We start from the raw sequence: 11,427 nt of genomic DNA, 5'->3' as shown, positions 1-11,427 counted from the left end.
ACACCACACAAACGTGTTCTCTCTCTTTCTGTCTCCGTCTCTGTCTCTCTCTGTCTCTGTCTGTCTCTCTCTCTCCCATTATTCTCCTCCCCCTTCTACACCTTCCCCTTCTCCAATTCTTCTTGTAATAGAATCTATCCTATTACACATCTTAATACATTTTAACCTGAACCAGGGACAGAACAGAGAGACAGGGGAGGCAGGGAAACAGAGGCTGTGCCCAGTGACGCCTAGGTATATTTTCGGAACAATTTACCTCTTTCATTAAGCACGGAAGATAAATAGTCTTTATTACTCTAAGTGTGGAACTGCGGCACTGGGGTTATCTGAGAATGTCTTAGAAACGCAGACTATCCGATCCTACTTCTGCAGCAGAATCTGCACTTCAACACGGCCCCGTGTGAGAAGCACTGCTTTTCTAGGTTCTAAGGTCACTTAACAGAAAGTAAGAGAAGAGTCCTGTGTCACTCATCACTAGTACTGCAAGGGCAGGTGGCCAGGGGAAACAGAAAAGGGGCGGAGCCAACCAGAGCTGCAGAGTCCAACCATCAAGTCGCTCTGTCAGTCGTCTCCAATATATATTTGATTACCTGTCCTTTTTATCTTGGAGAATCCCCTTCTATGGTTCCAGAAACCTGGGGCCGGGAAAGCTTGTCCTGTCTGCGAAGACTGCTGATCAGAGTCACAGGTACGGCTGTCAGCGGACGCCCGGGCTCCGCCCCTGCCCCTGGAGCCCCGCCCCACTCCGCCTCGAACGGGGCGGAGGGAAGCCAAGCCCCACCCTTCCGAGCAGTCCGGAAGTGACGTCATGCAGGAGCGGGCTGGTCTTTTGGTGCTCTTCCCTCTATCGTGCTCTTCCTCCCTAGTCCCTTCCCTCCCTTCCCCCTTTACTCCTCGGTCTCGGGGTACTGCGGCCTCGGGGGTGGAGGAGGAGATGGAGTAAGCGTTCGGTAGCGGCCAGGAGCACGGCCCGAGCAGTCACAACCCGGAGGCATTGAGGGAGCCGGCGGGGGACGGGCCCCAGCACCGCCCCTCCAGGTAGCCGGCCGCGAGGTGAGTGACCTGTCGCGGGCACCGGGCGACCTGGGTCTGCGGCCAGCTTGCCGGCTACCGGCCTTTACGGGCCTCGCGGCTGGCGACTGTTGCCTAGTGACGGGCCGGGTGGGACGGGCCGGCGGTGGGTGGCCCGGGAAGCGGGATCCAGGTAGCGACAAGCGGGAGGGAGTGGATCTCAGAGGCCGGTGACTCCAAGCGAGGCCTTCGGGCGACCGGAGACTCGCTGCCCGGGTCGTTCTGTTGCTGGAAGAGTCCTCAGAGCCGGCGCCCGAGCTCGGGTTTCCGCCCGTGGAGATCTCGGTATCCTTTTGGGAAACTGGACACTGCTCCAGGACTGCTGAGACAGCCCCCCTCGTTTCTGATACTCGGTTCCGGTAGCTGGGGTCACCAGCTAAGGCCCTGTGCTTCGGACGCCTTTCTCTGACGGTAGTTGCCTTTCTGACTGGACGGTTATTGTGTGTGAGGTGGGTGGGGCAGATAAGGTTTGAGAGAATGAAATCCACGTCGGGGGCTCCAGTGCGCTGGTTTGTTTTAAGCTACAGAGAAAGGTTTAGACAGATAAAGCTTGCAGAAACTTCTTGGGATTCGCATGCATTACCTGTGATCATAATTAAGGACGCCGGTGTTTCCCTTTCTTAACAGGACTGAAGAGACTCCAGACCAGCGATTTAAAGTGATTTGATTGTAAATTATCAGCTAGAGTATTTTGCACATAAAAACCAGGGACTGTGTGGTGACACTTTAAAAAGCTGTATATAAGTTTTCTGAGTCATGCGCCTCTGTTCAGAGGAAGCAATTTAACAAAGATGCTGTAAGTCAGTCAGCCATTATAAAACCTAAGCATGTCTAGTGTTTGATTGAAAGATTCCTTTTCGACTTTGAAGGCTTTCCCCCTCCTTAATAAAGGTTGGAGAATGTAAAGAAAAGGAAGCTAATTGAACATATGGAGCTTTATTCTGTTCAGATATACCTTTCACCCATGTGAAGATTACTCATTTTGTCTGTAAGAGACGATTACATATGTAATAGAGGTGTGTTGTAATTCCATACAATAGGACATTGCTATATAAATTCATTCTCTATTTGAGAATTAAATCATGTTGATATAGTTGAGATTTGTGATTTATCCTCTCAAAAAAAAAATAGGGTCCTTGTACTATGTTTTGATTATATTTTATAGGCGTTGAAATTTGTTAAGTTCCCATTATGCCTCATTTGCCATCTCTTATGAGGTCCTCTTGATGTTTGCCTTTTAAATATTTCTTGCTTCTTCATCTTGAGCAGTATCTTCTTGTTCCAGACACATTGGTCTCTTGCATCTAGAGTGCTTAACTCCTGTAGTTTCCATGCTAGAATTGACATTTTCAAAATATAGACCTGATTACAGTTGCCTCTTCTCCTTTTGGAGTAACTGAAATTCTTTTGTTGTTGTTTTTTCATTTGTTTTGTTTTGCTTTTTTGAGACAATGTTTCATTGTGTAGCCTTGGTTGTCCTGGAACTCCCTCTGTAGACCAGGCTGGCCTTGAACTCACAAAGGCCTCTGCCTCCCAGTCAACATCCAGCCTAACTGAAATTCTCAATGTCTCTGTAAGGCTCTGCACAACTGTTCCCTCTGTCTCTCTGTCTAGCTTCATCTCTACAGTGCCTTTGGCATTCTTTTCCTTCTCTGTCGCTTTTTCCACAGTCTATCTTTTAGTTCTTCCTCCAGGCACATGGCTATTGGTTATACTTCCTGAGTGTCCACAAGAACCTGGAAATGTTGTTCTTTTCATATGCTCCTGGTTAATGCCTGTTTATCATTCGGTTCATTTCAAGTAGTCTTAGAGATTCTCCTTATTAAGGGTGCTCAGGACACCACTGCAGCTCCCCCATAGTTATGTTCCTCATCTCTGGGTTTGTTAACTGAGCGAATTCCCTGAGCACACACTAAATGCACCAGAAATGTACTAAGTATTCTAGATATATCATCATCTTTAATTCGTACAGCCATCACTAGGAAATATTGGTTACTCTCCCTCCCTTTTCATAGATGAGAAATTATGTTAGGTAGATAAGTGTGTCAGTGAGATTCTCTAAAATAGAATCGATATATATTAGAAGAGGATTATTAGGTTGGCTTCCACAATAGGGGTGAGGCAGTCCAGTACTGGCCATCTACATGCTGGAGTGGCTAACCTGGTTACTGCTCAGTCCCAGAGGCTGCATTCCTCTGTAGGCCCAGTCTGGTGTGGAAGGTTTGGAGTGTTGGTGGGAGACTGCTTGTCTTCATTCCGTCTACATTGGAAGGCTGAAGAAACTGAGCTCTGCTGTCACCAAGGATGATGTAGCGCTTTGAATAGGTTTGACCCACCCCCAAACTCATGTGTTTGAATGTTTGACCCACAGGGAGTGACACTGTTGGGAGGCGTGTCCTTGTTAGAATAGCTGTGGCCTGGTTGGAGAGAGTATGTCACTGTGTAGGTGGGCTTTGAGGGCTCCTAGTGCTCAAGCTCTGCCCAGTCCCGAAGAGCCATTCTCCTTCTGGCTGCCTTTCAATCAAGATGTAGAACACTCAGCTCCTGGATTACCATGTCTGTGTGGGTGCTGCCATGCTTCCTGCCATGATGATAATGGGACTGAACCTCTGAAACTGTAAGCCAGCTCCAAGTAAATGTTTGCCTTTATAAGAGTTACCTTGGCTATGGTCTCTCTTCACAGCAATAAAACCCAAACTAAGACAGATGGCAACTACAGTGGCAGCAACAAGGTAGATTCAGTCACCTATAAGGAATGAAAGCAGGCAGGTGAAAAGCCCCACTGCTTTACCCTCAGATCTCTGTCTATCGGGACTGCCTCTAGAAGGTGCTGCCAACTCTACAGGACAGTCTTCATACCTTCAGTTAACTTTCCCAAGAAATAACCTCGCAGAGCCACCCAGAGGCATGTGCCTTAGTTGATCCCAGAGCAGTCAGTAAGTATTAGAACTGGCATTGGATTGCAGTGCTGTTGGTATTGGATATTATATAACAAGACACTCAGTTTCTCCTACACCACTGTGCATCAGTCTCCCAGAGTTTGATCAAGATCCAGGTTCAGATTCCTTAGAGGTGAGACAGTCTATAGGTCTGTGGATTACCTGGGTATTTAGGTGTTTGCCAGTTTGAAAACTTTGTCTTGTAGAATTCTTAAGCATTTCATGAATTCATTTTCACACATTGTGCTATGCTATGATTTCATTTCCCTTTCTTTCCCCTCTCCTTCCTTCCTTCTTCCCTCCTTCCTTCCCTTCCTCTCACCTTTACATTTTCCCTTCCTTTCATCCCTTTTTCTTTACTTTCTTTTCAGTTTTTACATAATTTTTTCAAAAAGTACATTTATGTGGTGTGTGCACTTGTGTGTACATATGTGCTATGGTGTGCATGTTAAGGTCAGAGGAGGACTGCCACAGTGGGTTGTCTGCTTCTGCCATGTGGATTCCAGGGTTTGGAACTCGGGCATCACGTTTGGCAGTAAGTACCTTTACTTGCTTTGCCATCACAGCAGCCCTAGGTTTTGAGATAGACTCTTATGGAGACCAGGCTGGCCCCAAACTTAATAACTGAACTCCTGAACTTTCTGTCACTGGGCATGTTGGGTTTCTTTCTCTTTCTTCCTTCCCTTCTTTGGCCTGCCCCTCCCTCTCCATTTCTTTTATCTTCTGATACTCTGTAAATATAAGTATTTTAACTATCATATGTATTATAGGTAACAGTTTCATTGTAATCCATTTAACAAAAATGCAGTTTTAATTTTCTTGGGTGATAAGGGACTCTAGTTATTTGAAATTTAGTAATTATTCTAGCATAAATGTAATTTTACATATTATATTTTTCTGTTGTACCTAGTATTCATGATCAAATAATTATCTGCTCCTTCAGCTCCTGTCATTAGTATCAGATGTTGTAACAGGCTACCCACTTCTGCCAGGTGTATATACAGTCTAGTATTACAACAGATTTACCTGCTAGTTCTATTGAAATCCAGATGAATGCTGAACCAGATGGTAGAGTGAAGCAGTCTTCTTTCTGAGACTGAATTACTTTCATTCATACTCACTGAGCTTCAATGGGAGGAAAGATGGTGAGTTTCAGGTGTCTTCTGAGTGTATGAGGAGAAATGGCTTGTATATGAGCAGACATTTCTGTCATTTATAATTTTGTCTTTTAGAAAAAATTGGCTCATTTCTCTATTAATCAAATAAAAATTGAAAGGCTATTATTTTTTAAAAAGATGCAACTTACCTGGTTTTTGCACATGTCAAATTTCTAACAGGGTAGTGCTGGACACCTTTAATCCCAGTACTGTGGAAGCAAAGCTAGGTGGGTCTCTGAGTTTGAGGCCAGCCTGGACTACGTGGTGAGCGTTTTAAGCACACAACCCAAAAGCAACCAACCTGTTGTAATTTAAGGTTGTGGGTTGCAGCCTACTGTCTACTTCTGTGTTTAGTGTCGTGTTTGTTGCAGGCATCCTGTCCTTGGCCATTGTTACAGTTAGATGTACTCTTCCTTGAGTTCCTTGGGTGACCCTTCCCAAGGACACAGTCTGTAGTACTGACTCATGGTGCTCTAAGTTTTACCTTCAGTGTAGAACCTTCCCTGAAATTTGAGCCTCTATATCAAGAATTCTATATTTCCTTATATTGTCATTCATATAACTCAGATTATACACATCCAAAATTGAGTTCTTCTTCCCCTGAATAGAGTTGTTACCACATGTCCTGGCTTGGTAAATGGTTTCTTCTGCACTTCAGTTTTGAACTTGGAGATGAAGGTGACAAGTGGGATTCCTAGTTTTGTCTCATTTATGAAGTCTCCAAGTTCTTATCACTCCGAGAACTTGTTTATCTTCTTGAATGTTCTCATTCCTCACTGCTGTTTCCTTAGTTCAACAATTTGAAATGTGAAGTGTAACAAAATTGCATAACAGTTATTTCATAATTATAAAACATTTCTATGTGCTGGCCATCTTTGCCTCTTTTCCTTGTTTTGTTTGCTTTCTACACTGGACATGCTGAAGTTCTCCGTGGTCTTTTCATTCTCCCAGCTCCACCCGAGGAGATCTTGCACTCTGCACAGTGGATTGATTAGTCATCTACTTAGTGCCAGGAAGCCTTCTGTGACTTCTAGCCTGGTTTGTTCATGCTCAGAGCACTGGTAATCTGGATTTTCTGGTGTCTTTTGCTGTACTTTCTCTTCCCCCACTTTTGTCTGAATGTTTTTACTCCTGTATTCCTGTTCTCTAGCCCTTTGCCACTGGCCTTAAAGACAGACATCTTTTTTTTGTTTGTTTGTTTGTTTGTTTTTTTTTTGGTTTTTCGAGACAGGGTTTCTCTGCATAGCCCTGGATGTCCTGGAACTCACTCTGTAGACCAGGCTGGCCTCGAACTCAGAAATCCACCTGCCTCTGCCTCCCAAGTGCTGGGATTAAAGGCGTGTGCCACCACCACCCGGCCAGACATCTTTCAAATTATTCTCTGGGTCTTATAACACTGTAATCAAATATATAACAGTTTATCACTTGTCTGAAGAATAAATCCCTTATAATTTATTTTCCTTTATTCTCCTCCTGTCATTTTTTTATAAAGGTATCAGGTACATAGGAATTCTCAGTAATAATGTCGCCTGCCTGTAGTGTTGATTCTGTGTGGATGCTAGCTAGCTACCTCAGATTTGAACATCAGCTTTGAAACTGGCTTTTGTGTTCACCATGAATGTTTTACCATTTCCAGTGCACATCATCATCATCTTTCTGTATCATATCACACAATGGTCCTTTCTTTAACACTCTGTCCCATTTCCAGTGTATATCATCATCATCTTTCTGTATCATGTCACACTCTGTCCCATTTTTTGTTCCCACCTCAAAGCATTTTTGAGTTCATCTTTTTTAATGTTTTGTTTTTAGATTTATTTTTATTTTTCATATACAGCTACTTTGCCTGTATATACCAGTATATGTATCATGTGTGTACCTGGCATCCATGGAGGAGAGAAGAGGGTGTTAAATCCCTGAAATTATAGATGGTTATGAGCTACCATGTGGGTACTAGGAACCAAAATCGGGTTCTTTGCAAGAGCAACAAGTACTCTTTTGTTGTTGTTATTTTGTTTTGTTTTGTTTTTTGTTTTTTGAGACAGGGTTTTTCTGTGTAGTCCTGGCTTTCCTGGAATTCACTTTGTAGATCAGGCTGGCCCATAGCCTGCCTTTGGCCTCCCAAGTGCTGGGATTAAAGGCTGTGTCATCACTGCCCTGCTGTAGCAAGTGCTCTTACCCCTAAGACATCTCTCCAGTCCTTTTGGGCTCATGCTAATGTTTCTGTAACATGGCACATTCAAGTCTCTTATTTGCTGCTGGAATTTGGCCAGTCTGGATCAGCCATAGGACTGATCACTTAAGGACAGAAACATTCCCATTTACATCGTCTACATCCTACTATATAACAGAGTGTAGAACATGCAGTGTGGAGCTAGTCTGGCAGAGTTAGAAGAATTGATAAGTTGGTTTTGAACCGGATTTTGTATCCTCTTACCTTGTCAAAATCAGCAGCAGATTTCACAGAGAGCAACTTGGCACAGCAAATAAGTGTTTTTATAATGCCAATAGCAACATTTCTAACTGCTTACAAAATGCAGCATTACATTAAAAAGGGAAAGTGAATCCATTTCCACTTTATAGTTCAAATCTTCTCTAGCAGAAAGTAGGTTACATTTGCATAACTATAACTAACAGAGCAAGTGGAACACAGGCAAGTGTTCCTTTAGTCCAGTGGTCTTCAAATACTTTGTGTAGATACCAGTAAATGCATTTTGTGTGTGTTTAGGTTGATGGCATCTGAACATTTTAAGAGCTGAAGTAGTTGCAAAGGTCTAATTTCTGGGTTGCTATATAGTATGGCTGCATTATTTCACGCAAGCCATGAAGTTCATGTAAATATCACAGAGATGTGTATGGCCTACACTTTCTGTTTTTGTCTGGTACCAGGGCCTTGGACGTAGGTGAGCTTACTACCACTGAGCTTAATGCCAAGCCACAAGTTAAACAGTTCATAGTGTGGTCTTTTCTTTATTTGGTCTTTTACTGAAATAGAACCCCTCCTCTCTGTGCACATGCATTTTACATACGTCATCTTTGGGCTGTATCTGTAATCCTCTTACTTTTTTTTTTTTTTTAACTTGAGATAGGGTCTTACTAAGTTTCCCAGTCTAGTCTTGAACTTGTAATCCTGTCACTCAGCTCGCTAGGTGTCTGTGACTACTAGCCTGTGCCTCAAGGCCAGGCTTAAGAACTCCTGATGCCTCACAACAAAATGGTGGATTTTTTTTCCCTCTTGTTTTTCAAGACAGGGTTTCTCTGTATAGCCCTGGCTGTCCTGGTACTCACTCTGTAGACCAGGCTGGCCTCTGCCTCCCACGTGCTGGGATTAAAGGCATGTGCCACCACCGCCAGGCTTGGATTTTTTTCTCTTAATAGTGTCCTTTTTTGCTGTATTCATTTCAAAATTGTCTTTTGCATATATAGACAATTGGTGATGAGTGGATACCTTTGTCATTATAGAGTGTTTGTTTTAAAGCCTGCTGTGCCTTTATCGGTATGTTTTATAATGCTGTTTTGTTACACTCTCACATCCTTTTGTGTTTTTGTGTATTCTCCTATAAGTTGCTTATAGTTGGATCTTGCTTTTTAAGTAGTTTGACATTTCCACCTCTTCACTGCAAATTAAATTTTATTTTTCCTGGATGTCTTTATTTCACTTGCTTTTTGAAGGTTTTTCTCCTAACCTATATAGTTTGAGGCAAACTATTACTTTTTTTTAAAGATTTATTTATTTTATTTTATGTATATGAGTTTGCCTGCATGTATGTATGTATATATATAAGTATGTCTGGTGTCCACAGAGCCAGAAGAGGGCGTTACATCTCCTGGAACTAGAGTTCAAGATGGCTGTAAGTCATCAAGTGGGTGCTGGAAACTGAACCCAGGTCTTCTGCAAGAGCAGCCACCATCTGAGCCAACTCTCCAGCCCTGGTAACTGCTTGAACACTTTCCAGACTTCATTCAATTATTTGTACACCCATTACTTATGATATGAAGCCTGAGAAATGTGCTATTTCTGTTCTGTCTATAATTTACCTGTTCTGTGGACATTTACCTGTTCTGTCTAACATTTAATCCTGATTTTGAGTTACTTAGTGTGATAGTTTTAGGCATGCTTTCCTTTGTGTTTATTTTTTGTGGCTTACTGAATTTATTGGAACTTTGTAGTTTGGTGAGATTTGGAAAAGAACTGTGTATTGTTATTTTTTAATAGTTTTTCCATCTCTCAATTTAGGGATCTATTTACATGTCAGGCATATTAGACCTATAATTTTGTCTAACTGGTCATTGAGTCTGGCCCTTGATTGTCCTGCCTCAGCCTTTTAAGGATTCCAGGTGTATTCTACCACACCTGGCTTTAGCATAGGCTTGTTTTACAACTGAGGTGTGGCTATTTAGTTTCTGCTAACTACCTTAGTTGTCAGTGAGCCCCCCTCCCCACGGAACAGCCTTGTGTGGACTCCGAAGCTCTTGCTCTCACAACTGCCCGCCCAGTGGGTCCTTGCAGTTTGCTTGTAGTTTCACTCTGTTTAAGGTGCTCAACATTCAATCTCTGAATTCCCTTCCCAGTGTTATAGCTTCTATGCCTGACCATAGACTGGGAGAGAGAGCCCATCATGAGTTCCTCATAGTTCCTCAGCTTAAGTAGGTTGTTGGTCAGAATTTCACTCTTTTCCCTGTGGTTTGAAACATCCCAGGGAGGTTCTCCTTGGTAGAAAACTGGGACAGTCCTACCAAGGATTTTCCTTGTTTGTTGTCTTTCAACAACATTGGAATCACAGGCCCCTATGCATGCTACCTATTGGGTGCTGGAAGATGTTTAAAAGGGCAAATTCACTCTTTGTTCTTTCTTCCATTATAGTCAGATGCTAGAATAATATTAATATACAGTATAGAATATTTAAGGGCTAGAAAGGAAACTGAATTTGAAATTTTAAGAGGTTTTAAAATCTGCTGAGGACATGTATACTCTCAGTGTTTAAATAAACAAAATCTAATGTAGGGATCTAATGATACCTTTAGTTCTCTCTGAGTTCCATTTTCTTTTTTTCTTCTTTCCTTTTGCCTTCTCTCCTCTCCTCTCCTCTCCTCTCCTCTCCCTCTTATTTCCCCCCTCCCCTCTCTATTTTTGAGATAGGATTTTCATGTAGTCTTTCTTGTCCTGAAACTTTCTATATAGATCAGGCTGGCTTGAACTCACAGAGATCTGCCTGTCTCTGCCTCCTGAGTGCTGGTATTAAAGGTGTCACTGTCTCCTGACTTCCTGATTTCTTTATCTGACTTTAGAAACTTCTACTTTGAAATGTCTCAGCCTATGTAGTCTTTGAAAAATTTTCCTGTGACTATATGTTAGGGATTCTTTAGCTTGAAGAAAACATCCTTTGGACGACAGATATCATTATTAAATGAGAAATGTTAAACAATTGTTAATTAAGAAAAAGGTACTGATGATTCTGTTTACCAAACAATTATTAATTGATGACCATAAAAAACACCTAATTATATTAAACCTTCATAGAATGTTAAGTATGTTTTATGACCTCAGGTTTATCCATTTGAGTGTGACTTGCAGGAAAGAGAGAGGAAGGGGGAGGTGGAGGTGTGAGGGTCAGAGGCACAAGAGCAAGAAGGCAAGTGTGGCAGGCCAGCGGTCAGAGGACAGCTGCAGATCCTGGTTCTTGCCTTCAACTCCTGAAGGGAAGGGTATCCTTTGTTCACCGCCTGACGAGTTAGCTGGCCAGGGCTGGGGATTCTCCCGCCCTGTCTCCAGTCTCTGTCTCTCCTGTTAGGCAGTGCTGGGATTCTGGATGCTTGCCCTCCTGTGTCTGTTCTTTTATGTGGGTTCTTGTGTTGTCAGGCTTCTGTGGCACATGCTTTACCCACTGAGCCCTCTCCCTTGCTTCTGAGCTGTTTTTGTTTTTGTTTTTGTTTTTTTTTGGGTCCCTTTGTTGTCATGGTTTTGCAGTTCCTGTTCTTCTTCATTGTTCTCTTCCCTTCTTCCCCCTCCTCTTCTAAGTCAGGACTCACTCTGTAGGCCACATTGGCTTCCACTTGTAGCAGCTCTCCTACCTCAGTGGGCTTGTATTACAGGTATGAGCCACATTGTTGCCTAGGATTGTTTGAACTTGAGGACTAAAGGGATCCTCCTGACTCACTGTCATGAATATCTACACTGTGGGTGTACACCATCGCACCAACAATACTTTTAGAAAATGTTTGCATGGGCGGTGGTGGCGCACGCCTTTAATCCCAGCACT

General features: G+C 43.0%; 1 protein-coding gene across 9 annotated transcripts in view; it reads left to right on the top strand.

Moving 5' to 3' along the window:
• The first annotated feature begins 810 nt into the window (after positions 1-810).
• Positions 811-11,427, top strand: part of Scyl2 (SCY1 like pseudokinase 2) — a 52,592-nt gene continuing 41,975 nt past the window's right edge. For 4 of the 9 annotated variants that reach the window (XM_031348993.1, XM_031348991.1, XM_031348989.1 and 1 more), the window contains exons 1-2: positions 915-1,053; positions 8,971-9,100. The gene's annotated coding sequence lies outside the window, so the exon portion shown is untranslated. Of the gene's footprint in view, positions 1,054-1,142; positions 1,483-8,970; positions 9,101-11,427 lie in introns of those variants that run through there. The other 5 variants (XM_031348987.1, XM_031348992.1, XM_031348994.1 and 2 more) reach the window with 5 other exon arrangements.

The sequence above is a fragment of the Mastomys coucha genome, unplaced genomic scaffold (assembly GCF_008632895.1).
Source record: "Mastomys coucha isolate ucsf_1 unplaced genomic scaffold, UCSF_Mcou_1 pScaffold4, whole genome shotgun sequence".
Taxonomy (NCBI): Eukaryota; Metazoa; Chordata; class Mammalia; order Rodentia; family Muridae; genus Mastomys; species Mastomys coucha.
Note: the sequence above shows the minus strand (reverse complement) of the source record. Positions and strands in the feature narration are given on the sequence as shown.